Source organism: Vulpes vulpes, chromosome X (genome assembly GCF_048418805.1).
Source record: "Vulpes vulpes isolate BD-2025 chromosome X, VulVul3, whole genome shotgun sequence".
Lineage (NCBI taxonomy): Eukaryota > Metazoa > Chordata > Mammalia > Carnivora > Canidae > Vulpes > Vulpes vulpes.
In genome coordinates, this window is record NC_132796.1 from 1,014,025 (window position 1) to 1,031,676 (window position 17,652).

The window sequence follows — 17,652 nt, forward strand, 5'->3', positions numbered from 1 at the left end:
GTATGTTATATAACAAAATTATATAACTTTTATATATATTTGTACGTATATATGTGAATACATGTGTATATATTATGCAATATATATAATTGCACAATTACATATTTATATGCATATATAGGTGTATATACATATAGGTATGTGTGTATATATAGATATGTGTACATATGTTTATATGTGTGTATATATTGTATACACATAGAGGTACATATTTGTACAAATTATATATATTATGTTACATGATTACATACGAACGTCATATACAATTATATATACATAATTATATGAAAATATATTACCCATATACCAAGTACTCTATGCAGCACATATACTGAATAATATGTAACGTATACATAATATACATAAAAATATAAGATTTATATCCTATATTCTATATAATATGTACATCCTATGTATTATGTATTGAATGTATATATACATATAGAGTATATACATAAAATGATAGCTAATGTCCTCATCATGTGCACTGTTATGCAATGTAAGAAATGGAACATGGGGTAGAGCTCGGGGGCCTTGAGGTGATTGGTGCCGGGTGTGCGGGCTCGGGGCTGGGTCCATACGACGGAGGTATGTTTCCGCACCTCACGGCACATTCTGATTTTGTTACTTGTCCTTCTCTACGTGTGAGCACGGCCGGTGCGATCAGCCAAGCGTCTGTTTTCTCTCTTCCACGCACCCTCTTGAAGACGAATGCACTGGAGTGTTTCTGCGCGGGCGGGCATGGATGCAGGCGCCCACCGCATGGGCCCTGCGGCTGGCTCCAGGCAAGCGCACAGGTGAGCACAGGTGAGGGGGCTCTGGGCGTCGTGAGGACTTGCGTACCTGGGCCTTAGAAGCAGGTGGGAGTGTACTGACTCCAGTTGTCTGTCTGCAGCCCGGGCTGGCTTGCGGGTTCCCTCTTCTTGCTGCAACGTGAGAGCATTTTAACACGGGAGGAGATTTGGGTTGAAGCCTTGGGAATTCGTCCATGCTGGCCGTCGTGTGCTCCACTGTGACTGCTGAGCTACGCGTCCACGGGTGCCCAGAGTGTGTCCCATGCACCTGCGGCACCGACCTCACCTGGGGGCAGAAGTCTCGGCTCTGCTACATCGCAATCTGCCCTTCCGCAAGACTCCCAGAAACTGTGTGCCTCGCCAGCCTGAGAAGCCGGGACATGTACTCTGAGGTCTGGTGCGGTTTCTGCAAAAAGCGACCCACAGATGGGGGGAAATAGAAAACTGCCAAAACACGCAGCAGGCTCCACTGTAGTTTTCAGACTCCCCGTGCAAGACTGTGAATGCACACATGGGGACGAAGGATGGACGCCGATGTTTGCACTTTTGAGCTGCTCTAATAGGCCAGGCCCACAAGGCAGGGGAATGTGGGAATTTTACTAATGCACGTATCGTCCATGCCAAGTGCATATTTGGTTAATCCTGCTGGTGTGGAAGAACAACACCAACGTTTCTCTTGGAGACCCTGTGAGCCTGTCACTGGCTCCAGGTCTCCAGTCGTTTTGTCTTCCTCAACAGCGTGCAGATCTATGATGGTCGCTTTTATGTGTCAACGTGTCCGAGCCACAGGGCTACAGAGATGTGATCAAATATCCCACGAGGTGGGTGGGCCTCATCTAATCAGTTGAAGTCTTTAAGAGAATGAGCAGTGACCTCCCCTGAGCAAAAGGGAATCCTGTTGGTACATGGTCTGCACACCTCAGCTCTTTCCCACATGTCTAGTGTGCTGGTCTACCCTGAAGGTTTTGGACTTCTCAGCTCCCACTATGGCATGACCCAGTTCTTTAAAAAAAAAAAAAAAGAAAAAAAATCTCTTTCTTTATATGAATATGCAACCTTTCAGTTCTGTTCCTCTGGACAACCCTGACAGATGCACGATCTGAGCCTCCTTGGGGCTGACCATAGTACAGCTAAGAGCGTGATCACATATTGCAGCTCATACACAAGCACCAAATCCACCCACCCACGATTCATGAGCCCTTGCGGGATAGGAAAAAGAAAAAACAAAACGACATGGAAACATAAAAAAGCATGTTTCTCCCATCCCAGAAGGCTGTGGGCAGGTCTTCAGGGTAGGGATACCTTCAGAATGCTTCGGAAGATGTGAATCTAGGTGTTCGAGGGGACTTGCAAACATAAATGGTTATATCAATAGTAAATAACAAGTCACTTGCAATAACAATAACAATTAATAATAATAATAATTAATAATAATAATAAAGAAGTCCTCATCGCTACTATGTCTAAACAAAGGAGAACAAACTATCGGATGGCAGCTGTCAGGGGGATAGTTTTGTATCATTGATATTGAGAATTTGGTGGTGGCGGTACGTGCATGTGGGGCCGAGGACATCAATGCACATATTTCCGGACATGTGTCTTATACCCACATAAGCACACATGTCAGCTAAGGACGCCAGGCATCAGGCAGGTGCATCAAGGCAACCCTAACTAATTGAGACATAATTGGAGGAGCACGTGCTCAGATGTGTGCCCGTCACCCAAATACACCACGGGACCACCAAGACTTGGTTTTCACAGTCTGAACACGCAGGTCCCCAGAGTCCCTTCCAGGTCAGACCACCTGTCATGCTGGCGGGAAACCGCAGACGGGATTTAAGTCATGAGCCATCTGCCACGGGAAGGAGCAACGTCCCTGAGGGAGCCAGCCTCCTGGAAAACACTGAGCGAGGCGTAGCGGAGCCTGACAGGAGGCGACAGGGCACGCCAGGCACAGTTACCGCCAACGCCCGACACGGGATGCGGCGACTGGGGGGTAATAGACTGGGCTGCCTGCATGCATCAGTCATGTTCACGATGCATGGTGGCCCCTAATCAGCTCCACAGAGGAAGTTGCTCAGAGGTGAGGAACAGCCCCAGTCCTGCCGCCGCTGCTGCCGCCGCTCAACACACTTGCAAACCTCTCCCCGGCTCCCTGAGCGCGGCTGCTGCGGGTGTGTGCACTAGACCGTGTTCACCAGACCGTCCTGCTTTGAGGAAAAGACATTCAGAGCTGCACGGAGATCCCGTCTGGACCAGAGTGCGCTCCGAACGGGTGTCCTCTCGAGAGAGGCAGAGGCACGGCGTGGGGCAGCAGCATCCCGTCCTTTTACCCATTTTCTCCCCCGGTATTTACACCTCTGGATTCAAAGATCTCTTTCGAACTGAAACTCTGCACGCTCCTCCTGGAGCAGGTGCACACGTAGACACACACGTTACCCATCACTGGGTAGCTGCACTTATTTCTTGAGGCTCTTTCTGGCACCACTTCTACGTAGACATGCACGGACCTCATTCAAATGTCAAGGTTGGAGAACCCTTCGTGGACAAGGAGAATGCCTCCCTTCGTAAAATGATTTTTTGGAAACGGCCTTTTTATTCCTTAGAGCTGCTACGCCTGGAAATGCACAGAAGATCTGGAGACTCCAACGTAAGCCGGCCGCCTCCCCGCTCACTGTGTCACCTTGGGCCCTGGAAATCTCTGGGGTTTTGCAGGGTCTGGTCGGGGAGACCACATGTGACCATGTGTGTGTGCTACCACAGCTGGGACTACCAAGCCCGGGAGTCTGACTTCTCAGAAGGAAGTCACAATCCAGTGATGGGACGGCTGTGGCTGCTGCATAGACTCCCATGAACTCATCCCTGGGTGCTTCCAAGCACTTATGGGCAAGGCCGTTTCCATCCCAGAAGGAAGGTCCTTCTGCTGCTAAACTCCCGAGCCCTACGGGTTTTCTAACAGACGGCGAGCATGTTTCTCAATGGACTCTTAGCCCCGGCACGCCAGTCGTTTCTTCATCCTGCCCTTAGTGCTATGTGAATGCGTATCTGCGCTCTTCTGCATCTCCATGTTCTTATTTTTTAAGAAAGTAGCCAGAAGAGTATTTTCCTCTCAAGGCTCTAGTGGAGAACAAGCAACTTGCTCTATATGCATCTTATCTACAGCTCATTGATGGTGCATGTCCAGCGAAGCCACTGGACTCAGGGTGACTGAGGTGTTCTCAGCCCAGCTATGGCTCAGAACCCATTGGGCTCTGGGTGGCCTGGGTGCATGGTACCCTCTCTCCAGGGCCCGAGTGCTACATGCACCCAGGGACACGCTCTAACTGCTCATTTCAACCTCCATCTTGGAGGCTCCACCACAGACAATGATGCCCATGACTAGCATGGTGGAGAGACCCCTCTCAAGCCCCCCACAAACAACCTGTTGGGCAAGGTCAACGTGCGGGACCTGGTTTTGCACGGAGTAGCTCATACATATGCCCACGGCACTCACTCACAAGGAAGCATGCACACTCACCAGATTCTCCAGCTCTCCATGAGCACAGATGGCACAGGTGTTGGCCTCTGCGCGTTGGGTTCACACCAACCCCATGTCCTGTGTGTTAGATGGGATTCTCCGTAAAGCAAAAGGAGCATTCTGATTTTTCTGAAATTATAAAGGATGATCATATCAGCACAGTCATGGATGCACGATTCTTAAAATACCACATGTTGTCTTTCCCAAACAAATGTTTGGGTTTTTTTTTTTTTCTGTTTTTTTGGTACCACATGACCTTTAATGGGATTTCAGAAAACACATAAATTCTTAAAAAGGGTCTCAATTTTAAGATTTTCATATGGGAAGACCTTCTTCCATCTATAAGGGGCACTAAGCTACAGAGGGAAGCATTGAACCAATTAAAATAGGCCCATCCTGGTTTTGTTCCCTTGGAGAGGAAAATGTAAATACATTCGGTCATAGTCAGGAAATCCTATTAAGGGTATTTTGTTCATGTTCTGCAGCTTCACAGACGTGAGGGCACAGATACATCCTCTGCAGCCCCATTTGAGCAAGACATTTGCAAATCATCATCTGGTTTGCCTTCAGATTTTTACTCTTTTTTTTTTCAAGGGTGGATTAAGAATGAAACCCTCTCTCCAAGTTCTAAATGCTCTGAATGTAATAATCAACCATAACAAAAACCATTTCTTTTAGAGGATGAAGATTTTACTGTGGATCCCTTAACGTGGATCCCTGTTCGTAGCATGGCTTTGGAGCACTGCACAATTACCGAGTCAAATGCCGTGGATTGCATAAAGGGTATTAGAAATTATTATAATGGTATTTGGGGGAGACAGAGCTCATTTCCTAAAGGTCTCCCTATGTCATTCTTATTAATGATTTTTTTAATTTTTAATTTTATTAAATTTATTTATTTATTTATTTATTTATTTATTTATTTATTTATTTATTTATTTTATTATTTTATTTTTCTGCGCCCTATCAATGCCAGGCAATTCAATACCATTTGGTCATTTCTTATGTCTGAGATGAAAATGAAGCCAGGCGAGTTGGATTCTTCCGTTGTTTTATTTTTATTCCCCACTAGGCCTTTGGAGAGTTTATTTTATCTGGTTTGACAGCTCCATCAGAGTATGTCTAGGATTGGTTCCGTGTTTTTGTTTTCAGCGAGGACTCCGATGTCACATTTTCTTCTGACAATGTCTTTGGCGGACTACATCCGTCTTCTGTCATTTCTATAATTACCGCTTCTGATCCATTTTCTGAGGGCTGGAAGGACTGAGTGGGTCCGAAGACCCAAGGGAAGTGTGGTGGGCCTGATGCAGGGAGGGCAGGGGACAGGGTAGGGAGACACAGGCCGAGGCATGAGATCATCAGGTCTTAGAGGGTACGGTGGGGTATGCACAGTTGTTTGGAGCCTACAGCATGCAAGTGAGTCCCTGAGCATGGAGTCATGGTGGCTCCACGTCAGTGCTTGGAGAATGATCAGAAACGGCGAGTGAGCCCATCTAGTAGACTGTGATCATGGTCCAGCTGGGTGGTGGTGGCTGCCTTGGGGCTAGTGGCCACCATGATGGAGAATAGGGGGCAGACATGGAAGTATATGCCTTGGAGAGAATCGACAAAGCCTGAAAACATATTGAATATGGGGGAGGATGAGAAAGAAGAGTCAGGCATGTGCCCTGCAATTCTGCTTTGTGCATCTGGGTGATGCTGTTTATCACAATAGGGAAGGCTGGGTGCATGGAAAGAATCGTGTCCCTCCGCCAAAGCTCACATGTGCAAGCGCTACTCCCCCAATGGGAAGGTTTTAGGAGATGGGGCCTTGGGCAAGTCATTAGGGTCTGATGGGGGACTGGTGGCTGCTTACTCTCCTTATAAGAAGAGAAGAACTCAATCTCTGCGTCATGTGAAGACATACAAGATGGTGGCCATGGACAAGCCAGCAAGAGCGTCCTCCCTAGAATCCAACCCTGCTGGCCCCTGGATCTCACACCTTCCAGCCTCGAGAACTGCACAGAAATACATTTGTGCTGCTCGGCCCCCTGGTCTGTGGTATGTTGTCACAACAGCCCGAGTTAAGACACCAAGGGTGGTGGACTTTGGATGTCCTCGGCTTTCTTTCCAGGAGATCCTCTTTGTCTCTGAGATGCTCCCTGCATCCTTAACGGTGTTGGTCATGGAGGAGTTACTCAAGCATTCTGACCATCTTTTGTCCCAATTAAGTCTGTCTAAATCTATTAAAATAATTGCAGTGGGGTGCTGGCAACTGGAAGGGACTAGGAGCCTGGTGCTTCTCCTATTAATAACCAGACACAGGGGAGGACAAGGGATAGGATGGAGTCGTGAACCAACAGGAGGATGATTTGTCACTAGAGGACCCCAACTGGAGGGGACGTGGGAGATTTGTTGAAGATGCCTGATTGCCATCAGGATTCCTCTTATAAATCACCTGCATATGACAAGTTGTCATATTTGAATGTTGAAGAGTCGGCCGCCAGGATCCACTTAGCTGCTCATCATCCATGAGCCCCTCAAAAAGCTGCACCTGCTTTGTGGACCGGAGGTGTTGGGGGAATTTCCCAATCTTCCTCTACTGCGAAATATCCTTGCCCCCAGACAGAGACAGAGAATCTCAGTGGGGCTGGACCCAGAATCATTTTCTTCAGCCCCGTGAGATTTACACTCTGTAAGGGGTGGTTGAAATAATTATCTGTAGACACTAACTTGTCCTCTTGTCACATCAAGCAGATATATTGGTATGTGCTGCATGATTTGGACTGATTTCCCTACCACAGAGTCGGATGTTGCCCCTACTGGCTATTTGGCCAGAATTCCCCAGAGATCATGCCTCATACCCAAATCCTTTGTTCAGACGTGTGTTTCCCGGGGCCGCCATGACAAAATGCCAAAGTGGGTGTCTCTGAAAAACAGTAGAAATGTATTCTCAGTTCTGATGCCTGGACACCCAAGGTTAAGGTGCCAGTAGGGTGGTTTCCATGTGGATTCTCTGACAGAGACTCTGTTGCAGGACTCAGTGGTTTTCCAGGGCTTTTTTGCATCTCAGCTTGTGGATGCATCTCCCCAACCTGCTTAGTTGTCTTTGGTTGTCTGTGCCTTTTTTATAAGGACACTAGTTACAGTGGATCCAACCCCACAATCTCATCCTAACCAGTCGTGTCCACACAGAAACCTTGACACCACCTGCTTACCATAGCTCCTTCCCACCCAGGCTGTGCCTCTGAGGTCCCAGTGTGCCTCCCAAGGAGCTCACTGATCTATCTCGCGGGTGCTCCGCCAAATTTCTGGGATGTTCGGATCCACCAACAGGGTGCCCTCCTTGGTCTAGGAAAGGGTTTGATGGACCTGAGGCGTAGGTAAGGCTGCAAACATCAATTGCATTTTCATGAAATTGGATCTCTCTACTTTTTAAAAGGCACCCACAAGCATTGCTTGCAAGAGGAGGCGTTCTTAAAATATCCCTCAAACCCCCCACAAATACGTGTGAGGCTTAAGAACGCACATTTCTCCCTCTGCCCTTGTCTGGGCCGTCTCAGGCATTTCTTGTACTCACTCTTCATGACCATCTGCCCCATCTGGACCCTTTGTCCAGAACATTCTCTTCCAAATGGTGCCACTTATCCTCAATCATCCAAAGATAAAAGAGGGATAATCAACTCACTTGTGTGATGGACACATCGCAAGCCTCAATTTAGCCACCAAAGCTTTGCACACTGAGTGTGGCTTAGCGTCAGGTGGTCCTGCGACCTTGTCTCCAGCCCCTTGGCCAGCCTCACAGGGCCTCAGACAGAACCTGCGGTTGACTCAGGGCTGCCTGTCTATGGAGGGATTGGGCTTCTATCTTCCAGGCACTAAGTAGTAGAATAAAAATAGCCTTGTACACGTGTATTGGGTCTCCCTGATTCCTTGTAACCAAATTAAGACACTGATAATATTAAATCAGCCGTTTTAATCATGTGGAGATGTACTGTCAGTGGCATGAAGCATATTCACACCGTTGTGTGCTCATCGCCACCATCATGCCCAGAATGTCATATTCCATTGTGTGCTCATCCACTCATATGTTGATGGTCATTGGGTTGCTTCCACATTTCCGCTATCGTGAATCATGCTGCTCTGAACGTGGGTGTGCAAATGTCTCTCCGAGACCCCGCTTTCAGTTCTTTTGGGTCTATACCCAGAAGTGGAATTCCTACATCATGGGGTAGTTCTATTTTTAATTCTTTGAGGCACCGCCATATGGTTTTCCACAGCAGCTGCGCCATTTTACATTCCCACCAACATGCACAAGGGTTCCAATCTCTCTACATCCCTGGAAATACTTGTTATTTCCCTTTCTTCTTCGTTTGTTGTGAGAGCAGCCAAGCTCATCAAGATGCCTAATTCCAGTGTCGTCCATACCTCCTGGAATCTGCACTGACCAACAACCTACATGGATACCTCCCTTGGTGTCTTCACGTCTACTTGACATCTACTGTCGCAACCTGTACAACTGTTGGCCTGAACTTCCCATAGAACATCTGGATGTCTCCCAGGATGAGGACAGAATGAACACTTACGAGCATCGTTTTGGTGTTTGGCTGCAGTCAGGGGATATGAGTTCTGGGGTTTTGGCCAGAGACTGTGCCTACTGATGGCTTCATCTGCTCCCCACATTTTCCCAGCATAGCTTGCATGGAAACGTCAATGTGTGCAGTCCTGCCTGGTGCAATGTTATGTGTGCGAACATGTCTTTCTTCTTCCACGTTAACTAAAGATGGCGGCTTTTCAGGTAGTAAGGTCGCCATGTCAGCTTGGATCTCCATGTCAGCACGGAAAACATGTATGTCCTGTGGACACACACACCTTTGTTGGGCTAAGATCCTGGGGTTGCAATACAACCGGGACTCCCCTGACTGGTTTAGAGGAAGAACACTGAGCCCCACTTGATTTGTATTACGTTTGACCCCCGGGGACTAACAAATGGTGTGTTAGCCTAATGCAACCTACCGATGGGAGAACAACTGAAATCCTCCCAAATTAAACACAGCCAATGTGCTCCTCTCTGGTTGCCAAACAAGAGTTGAAAGACCTGCTGCTTGATTTTTCAGAGAAGAGTAATTATTTTCAGGGTCTTTAGAAAGCAGGATAAATTAGTGAATTTGAGAATCAGTTGGGTAGGTGGTCCTTGGAATCGTCCATTTGTGTGGCATGTGCCACTTTATGCTTTGCCCCCTACTGTGCTCTTTTTTTTTTCTAATTCTATGTAGTAGCGAGTGTACGATTGACATTGAAATCAGGTTGAAGTAGGTTCACTGGAGAACAGTTATGGGCCCAAGATGTGATCACAAGAAATAAGGACACCCACCCACTTGTTGCATTGGGTCCTTCCACTACCCAGGGCAGGATAATAAATCTGAACTACTAAGATGATCTGAAGGGGCTCACATTCAGGATTCTCACAGAAATACACAGTTCATGGGGGTGTTTCAAGTTTCTATACCGTGTCTGTCACAGAATATGCTGGGGAAGTAAGAATGATCTCACAGAATAAATTCCAGCTACGTCAAAATCAAATCTTTCATAAAATGTGCCTGCTTTTCATGGTGGGAACTGATCCTTTCATCTGCCTTTGCTTGTAGCTTAAAAATGTGTAAATTGACTTATTTTTATATATATCTTCCTACTTATCATTGGTCCTATTTTGAGGTCCAAAAGGAGGCCAAAAATAATTGGTTTCAGAAGGGGATGACTGCAGGAAAATGCCTGACCTGACATCCGTGTCTCTCATCAAAAGGAGGAAGCGCAGCTAGCCTGATTTTCCATTTGAAAGTCAGAAATTGTCTTATTTCTAAGCAGAGTGGAAGAGATGAGCTTGGCTCCAGAGCTCAAGGCCATAAAAAGCCAAAGGACTCATTAAAGCTTGAATTCAGATTCATAATTCCGAGCATGCCTTTGTGAGTTCTGTGTCCGGTTTCAGATCTATAAGCTCCTTTTTTTTTTTTTTTTTTGGAAGAGTGGCCTTCTCTTTCCCAAACAATATACTACCAATTGCACATTCACAAAGTTGGCAGGAAACGCCAGGCTGGCTTGATTAATGGCAGCCACCGAAATGGAGCCTCCATTATGTATGGGAGTTTGGGGCAAGCATTTAATCATCTGGACATGTGTTCGGTCCCCATCATCTCTCTCTGTGGTGCCCGGACGGGAACGTCAGAAGAAGTGGGAGCCTCCATCCTCCCATGGAACCAGCGGGAATGGAGGTCTGTGTTGACGGCTCTCCAGTTTAGTTCGAGGCATGTGCAAAGCCAGGGCTGTTTGGTGCATCAGTCCGGAAAAGTGAACTTCGAGTCTGCCAACCTCATTTACTACCAACACGATGCATGAGATCGCCCCCTGGAAGGTCTTTGAGTGTGAATTTGGTGCAGGGAGACATGTGTTTGGAAAGTTTTCAAGGATATTCAATGAAAAGCCAAAGAACCACGAAGATCCCACAGACGGCGGGCTTAGAAACACAGAATCTGGTTTCCGAGGGCTCGGGGAGCCACCTGGAGCAGCTAGGTTTGCCTCAAGAGTGCGGAGCCTTATGCAGCCGACAAAGAACGGCTGGACTTACCCATCGGGAGCACACATGTGAAGGGTCCTCCAGAGAATCAACGAAACGCCGTCGACCACCTGAAAAATCAAGCAATCAGAGAGTCTTTTTTATTTCCCAAGGAGACTAGAAACCACATAATAATACAATAACTGTAACGCCGAGTGACTGTGTTTGCATGGCTAGGACCAATCGGTTGATTTTTACAGATAAACCAGAATTAAGAACTCTTACCAAGAAGCAAACACTTGTCATCTATTTTGGGTAGTGGCTGGCTTTTTTCTTAAATTTATTTATTTATTTATTTATTTATTTATTTATTTATTTATCTATCTATTTATTTTGCAAAGTGGTCCTTCCATGTCCCAAATACAAGCTCTGAAGGATCAGATATGTGGTTCCTGAATATTTCTTCCTGTTCTGCAGACTATGTCTTCCCCCTGGCGATCACTCCCATGGCTGTGCAACGTTTTTATTTGAGGTAACCAAAAAAAATCAATCAATCAATAAAATAAATAAATTTAAAAAGCCATTCCTCTGCAAGTTAAAGGTTGCAGATCTCAGGTTTGAGTCTTTAATGCATTTTGAATTAATTCACGCCTGTGTGTGTGTGTGGACGGGGTGAGACAAGGGTCCAATTTCATTATTTTGCACGTGACTATGAAGTTTTCCCAATGGTGCATGTGGAAGGGACCACCCAGAGGGGTCTGCCCAGAATATACACCACCCCAATCCAAGAGAGCTCATCTCCTCAAAAAAAAAAAAACCAACCAAACAAACAAACAAACAAACAAAAAAACAAACAAACACACACACACACACAAAACATATTTTTTGAGCAATAAAAATTTTTTAAAGCAATGAAACAAAATAATATTCTTTAAGGCAGTAAAGCAAAACAAAATGATTCAAATCAGTGAGGAGCACCAGGCTGGCTGAGTCTGCAGAGCATGAGACTCTCGATCTCAGGGTGGTGAGTTCGAGTCCCGTGTTGTATACAGAGAACTGAAAAATAAAAGGTTTTTTTTTTAAAGCCTCCCCCCACAAAAAAGAAAACTTTTCTAGTTAGTTCAGCTTCTAAAATTGCACCATTTCCTTTGTTCCATAACAAAGGATGGTAAAGAATCAGCTTTTAAACTGTGCATCAAGAGGGATGGTTTTGCTTAGAGTCCGTGACATGCGACGGACGTCACTACAAATAGAGGCAGGAGGGACTGAGTCCCCACATCGGGAGGTCGGAGCCAGATGTCCAAGCCCTGAGCGCCTGCGCATCGCTGCTAATTAGACAAAGGACTCAAGCAGGCAGAGCTGCCAACACTGGAGAACCGGTGAGCGGAGTCACGAATGGCAGAAGTGCCCGAGCTCAGAGCGGGTGTAGCCCAACGGGGTTCACTTCTCCCAAACACCCAGAACCGAGGGAGTAATTCTCCATCATCCTCCCAAAATCCACAGTTTCCTTTTGTGTTGCCTGAAATATGCCCCGGCCTCTCAGGGCTCCTGCTCTCCGCAAACCAGGCACGGATCTGTGCACCAGGGGACGATGATCCCACTGACAGTGTGGGCCTCGGGGCAGGTAGTTACGACAAAGAAAAGGCCTCGAGAGCTTAGTAGGGGTTGATGCTCACAGGGGATTTGGGAATGACAAGGTGCTTCGGGGGACCCGGGGAGGAGAAGGTGCATCAGATGACCTGGGGATGAGCAGGTGCGCTGGGTGACCCGGGGATGAGCAGGTGCACTGGGTGACACAGGGACCAGCAGGTGCAGTGGGTGACCCAAGGATGAGCAGGTGATGGGTGACCTGGGAATGAGCAGGTGATGGGTGACCCGGGGATGAGCAGGTGCACTGGGTGACACAGGGACCAGCAGGTGCAGTGGGTGACCCGAGGATGAGCAGGTGCACGGGGTGACCTGGGGATGAGCAGGTGATAGGTGACCTGGGGAAGCACAGATGGTGGGTAATGTGCGGATGAGCAGGTGCGCTGGGTGACACAGGACCAGCAGGTGCACTGGGTGACCCGGGGAGGAGCAGGTGATGGGTGACCCGGGGAGGAGCAGGTGTGCTGGGTGACCTGGGTGCCTCTGGATGCTGTCCAGCCCGCAGGTGTCGGTGCACACGTAACGATAGCTGCCCCCCGTGGGATCACACGGTGTTTTCCCTGCCCCACGACCCCATTCGGCCCCGTAGTCCTGAGTACACGTCCTTAGACGTCTGTGTGAGCCCACAGGAGGCACAAGGGCAGGAGCGACCCTAATGTCACCTCGCCAGTCTGGATGACGTGTGCACATGGGCCCATCGATGGGAGCAAGTGCCCCGTCCAGTGGGGACGTTGATGGCGGTGCAGACTGGGCGTGCGCAGGGCCGCGAGGATAAGGGCTTCTCTCCGCACCTGCTTCTCCGTCGCTGCACATCTGGAAAGGCTCTGGAAAAATTAAGTCTTTTTCTTAAAAGTCCCGTTGGCTCCTCCGCCCGTCCCTGGCCAGCTGCCCTCAGGCGCCCGCCCGCCTCTGCTCCTGTCCCTCCGCGTCGGAAACGACGTCAGGCAAACAGCGGCACTTGTCACGTTTCTGCGTCTCACCGGCAAGACAATTTTCCAACCTCGTTGCTCGGACTCCGCGGCTCCTGCCCTGGTAACGAGATGGGCCAGCGGGCGCGTGTTTCCGAGGGGCGGGCTCTGTTCTCATCGTCCGTCCGTCCATCCGTCCTCCGCAACCATCCCACAGGTCACGAGGTCCCCATCTGGCAGGTGGGCCGACGCACACCCAGGATGTCCTAGTGCTTGTCCCAAGGTCAGGAGCGCAGAGGGTGGTGGAGAAAGAGCTGGAATCCAAGTGCAGGATTTCCAAGGCGGGCACCTCGACTACTCATGCATGCACGGAATCTTGCGTGCAGGGAGCATTTATGCAGCACCTACTGTATGCAGCAGGCTCTAGGGACTAGGGGTGCAAGGCTGAAAAAAATCCCCAAGCAACAGGAATCAGTAAAATATGATCATCTGTGTGCATCAGTGTCTGTGTGTGTACGAGAAAGAAGACAGAGACACCCGGGGGCCGCACACGTGAGTGTAAGTTAGAAGGAGGGAGGTGAGAGAGTAAAAGCCCCGAGAAAAAGCAGGCGATGGAGACCTGGTCCCTTGCCTAGAGGTCAGTAAGGGCGTCACCAAATATTTAAGTCCTGCCTGTGTCCTCTACAATCTGCTGTTCTTGGGGAAACAGAGAAGCCTGGGGTGGGGGCCCTGGCGGATTCCTAATGTCACCCAGCACACCTGGTCACCTGGCAGACCCGCTTTTCCTGGGGTTACCTAGCAGACCTGCTCATCCCCGGGTCACCCAGCGCCTGCTCATCCCTGGGTCACCTGGTGCACCTGCTGGTCACTGGGTCACTCAGCACCTGCTTCTCCCCAGATCACCCAGCGCCTGCTCATCTCGACCCTGGGTCACCTGGTGCACCTGCTACTCCCTGTGTCACCCAGTACACTTGTTCATTCCTGGGTCACCCAGCACCTGCTCTTCCCCAGGTCACCCAGTGCACCTGCTGGTCCCTGTGTCACCCAGCACACCTGCTCATCCCCGTGTTACCCATCACCTACTCATGCCCAGGTCACCCAGCATCTGTTCATTTTATCCCTGAGTCACCTGGTACACCTGGTCATTCCTGGGTCACCCAGCACCTGCTCCTCCCCAGGTCACCCAGCACTCCCAGGCATTCCCAGGTGATCCCTCATACCTGCTCGTCCCTGTGTCACACATGGCATCTGCTCCTCCCCAGGTCACCCAGTGCACCTGCTGGTCACTGTGTCACCCAGCACACCTGCCCATCCCCATGTTACCCATCATTTGCTCATTCCCAGGTCACCCAGGGCACCTGCTCATCCCTGTGTTTCCCATCATTTGCTCCTCCCCAGGTTACCAGTGCACCTGCTGGTCCCTGTGTCACCCAGGGCATCTGGTCATCCCCGGGTCACCCATCACCTGCTGGTCCCTGTGTCACTCAGTGCACCTACTCATCCCCAGGTCACCCATCACCTGCTCATCCCCGGGTCACCCAGTGCACCTGCTGGTCCCTGTGTCATCCAGAGCACCTGCTCATCCCCAGGTCACCCATCACTTCCTCCTCCCCAGGTCACCCAGTGCACCTGCTGGTCCCTGTGTCACCCAGTGCACCTGCTCATCCCCGGGTCACCCAGTGCACCTGCTCATCCCCAGGTCACCCATCAGCTGCTCATCCTCGGGCCACCCACTGCACCTGCTCCTCCCCAGGTCACCCAGTGCACCTGCTCATCCCCGGGTCACCCATCACCTGCTCCTCCCCAGGTCACCCAGTGCACCTGCTGCTCCCTGTGTCACCCAGCGCACCTGCTCATCCCCACGTTACCCACCATCTGTGCTTCCCCAGGTCACCCATCACCTGCTCATCCCCAGGTCACCCATCACTTGCTCCTCAGGGCATGACCCCGGGGTCCAGAATCGAGTCCGGCATCCAGCTCCCCGTGCGAAGCCTGCTTCTCCCTCTGCCTGTGTGTCTGCCTCTCTCTGCGTCTCTCATGAATAAATAAACAACATTTTAAAAAATAAATTAAAAGCGGCAGGTGTTAACGTCCAGAAGCTGGAGGTCACGGATCAAGTCCCCAGCACGTGCTGGCACCTGCACAATGTAATAAACCCACAATAAAGAGCGCGGCTCGCCCACCCAGGCCGCCCTGGGAGTTCCACACACAGGATGTGACACGCGTGTGCGACGGTCGGTGCCACGGAGACGTCGGGAGGCTCGCGGGCGGAGTGGAGGAAGCAGCGCCTTGCTCTCAGTGCAAAACATGCATAAAGTCCAAGGGGACTTGGGTCGTAAGGGGAGGCGCAGAGGGGAGCTGGGTGACTGACAGCCCGCCGCGGCCAGATGCCAGCACACACCCCACCCGGCCCTGGATGTCACAGGATGACTTCCGATGGCAACAATCTGCGTTTCGGTGCTGCCCCAACACACGGGTGCGCGGAGAGCCCCGAGGTGCTGAGGTCTCCACGGTCACTGTCCCCGAAGGCTCACGTCCTGCCCTCCGCGGCCCTGGACCTGGTCCTCTCTCATGGACGCGACCCCGCCGCGAAAGAAATGAAGACCGGGCGCTCGCCAGGACCCGGGAGGCGGAAGCCCTGCCCGATGCCACGCTGCGTGCTTCCCTCCGTCGTCGCGGCCACTTTGCAGGATTCCGCACGTCTTGGGAGAGCTCGTGGTTCTCGTCTCCGCGGGAGGAGGCCTGTGCCACTTGCTACAAGCGCTTGCCCGGCTTCGCCTGCGGAAGCCCGACTCCTTCGGGATGCTTCGCGGACTCGGTGCGATCGGCGTGTTACATTCCGCTTCATACAAAGATTCAAGGGAGGTTTTCCGAAGTTGTGCAAATCGCCCGTTCCTCTGGCCGGTCTTGGCCTCCACCGCCGGGCCCTCGCCGCGGCCCGCCTGCCCGCTGTGTCCCTTTGTTGGCGGCGTCCCCTCCTTTGCGGTGGACGTGTCTTCTGCGCTGGCTTGTCTTTCCGACGAGCTGCCGCACGTCTCTCTGGGTTTGGCGATGGGCATTCCTGAGGCTGACACGAAGCCAGATTTCTCAGGAACGCCGGGGCGGGGGGCCCGTTAACGGGGGCTTGGATGTTTTCAGACCGCCCAGTGGTCTTGAGCGTGGTTTCATGGGGTGGCAGGCACGGAGCGGACACAAGTGGTGTTTCTTGGTGGGGGCCCCAGTTGTGCTTTGGGGAGGATCTCCCTGTGGGCGGCCCGCACTCCTGCAGAGATTTCGGAAAACTGACTCGCACCTGCCACTGGTTCTCCAGCCCCTTCAGGGCAACATCCAGGGATCGCGCGCTTATAGCCCTTGTGGGTTTCGTCTTTAGACTCTTCCGTGGTTTCCAGCCAGCTCAGTGCTTGAGGGGCGACATCTTTACCTATGAAGACCCAACCAATGACCCATGGCCGCCATTACCGAGGAACGCCACCTGCTGGCTGTGATCGTGTCAAGGATCCCACACCCACGCGAGACCCTGGAGTTCGTCCACGAAGGCTCATGTGATTGCAACAATGCAGATGCATCTGGTCCTTGGTATTCACCCAGACGAGCTACAAACACCCGTCCACACCTGAACCTGCACCCTGGTGTGTATAGTAGCTTCCTTGGGTCCAACACGGGGCACATGCACCAACCTACCCATGGTCACCTTGACTCGCCATGCTGGACGCTAGATCTTTGGAACTTACTCATCTTATCATTGAACGTTTGCACCTTTTTTAAAGATTTGATTTATTTATTCATGAGACACAGAGAGAGAGACAGAGAGACACGGACACAGGCAGAGGGAGAAGCAGGCTCCATGCAGGGAGCCTGACGAGGGACTCGATTCCCAGGTCTCCAGGATCACGCCCTGGGCTGAAGGCGGCGCTAAACTGCTGAGCCACTACAGGCTGCCCACGTTTGCGCCTTTTGACTAACATCTTCCCATTCCATCCTGCTTCCCCAGCTCCTGGTGACAACCATCCTAGCCTCTGGTCCCCTGAGTCTGGTTATTTTAGATTCCGAGTGCAAGTGATACTGGGCATTACTCATGTCACTTCGCATAACGCCTTCCAGGTCCATGCATGTTGTTGCAAATGGCGGGACTTCCTTCTCTTTCAAGACTCAATAATATTCCATATATGTACACGTTGGGAGTCTTGATGGACAACCCAGAGCTTAGAAGATCCCACTGGACTGAGGTCTGAGCTATAATCAAATATATACTATTTA

At 50.4% G+C, this 17,652-nt stretch overlaps 1 protein-coding gene across 2 annotated transcripts in view; it reads right to left on the reverse strand.

Moving 5' to 3' along the window:
• Positions 1 to 3,367: 3,367 nt before the first annotated feature.
• The window catches only part of DHRSX (dehydrogenase/reductase X-linked), a 214,404-nt gene continuing 200,119 nt past the window's right edge, over positions 3,368 to 17,652 (reverse strand). The window contains exons 8-10 of one of the 2 annotated variants that reach the window (XR_011998211.1): positions 10,913 to 10,971; positions 4,312 to 4,440; positions 3,368 to 3,411 (exon numbers count right to left, since the gene is read on the reverse strand). The gene's annotated coding sequence lies outside the window, so the exon portion shown is untranslated. Of the gene's footprint in view, positions 4,441 to 10,912; positions 10,972 to 17,652 lie in introns of both variants that reach the window. The other variant, XR_011998210.1, reaches the window with a different exon arrangement.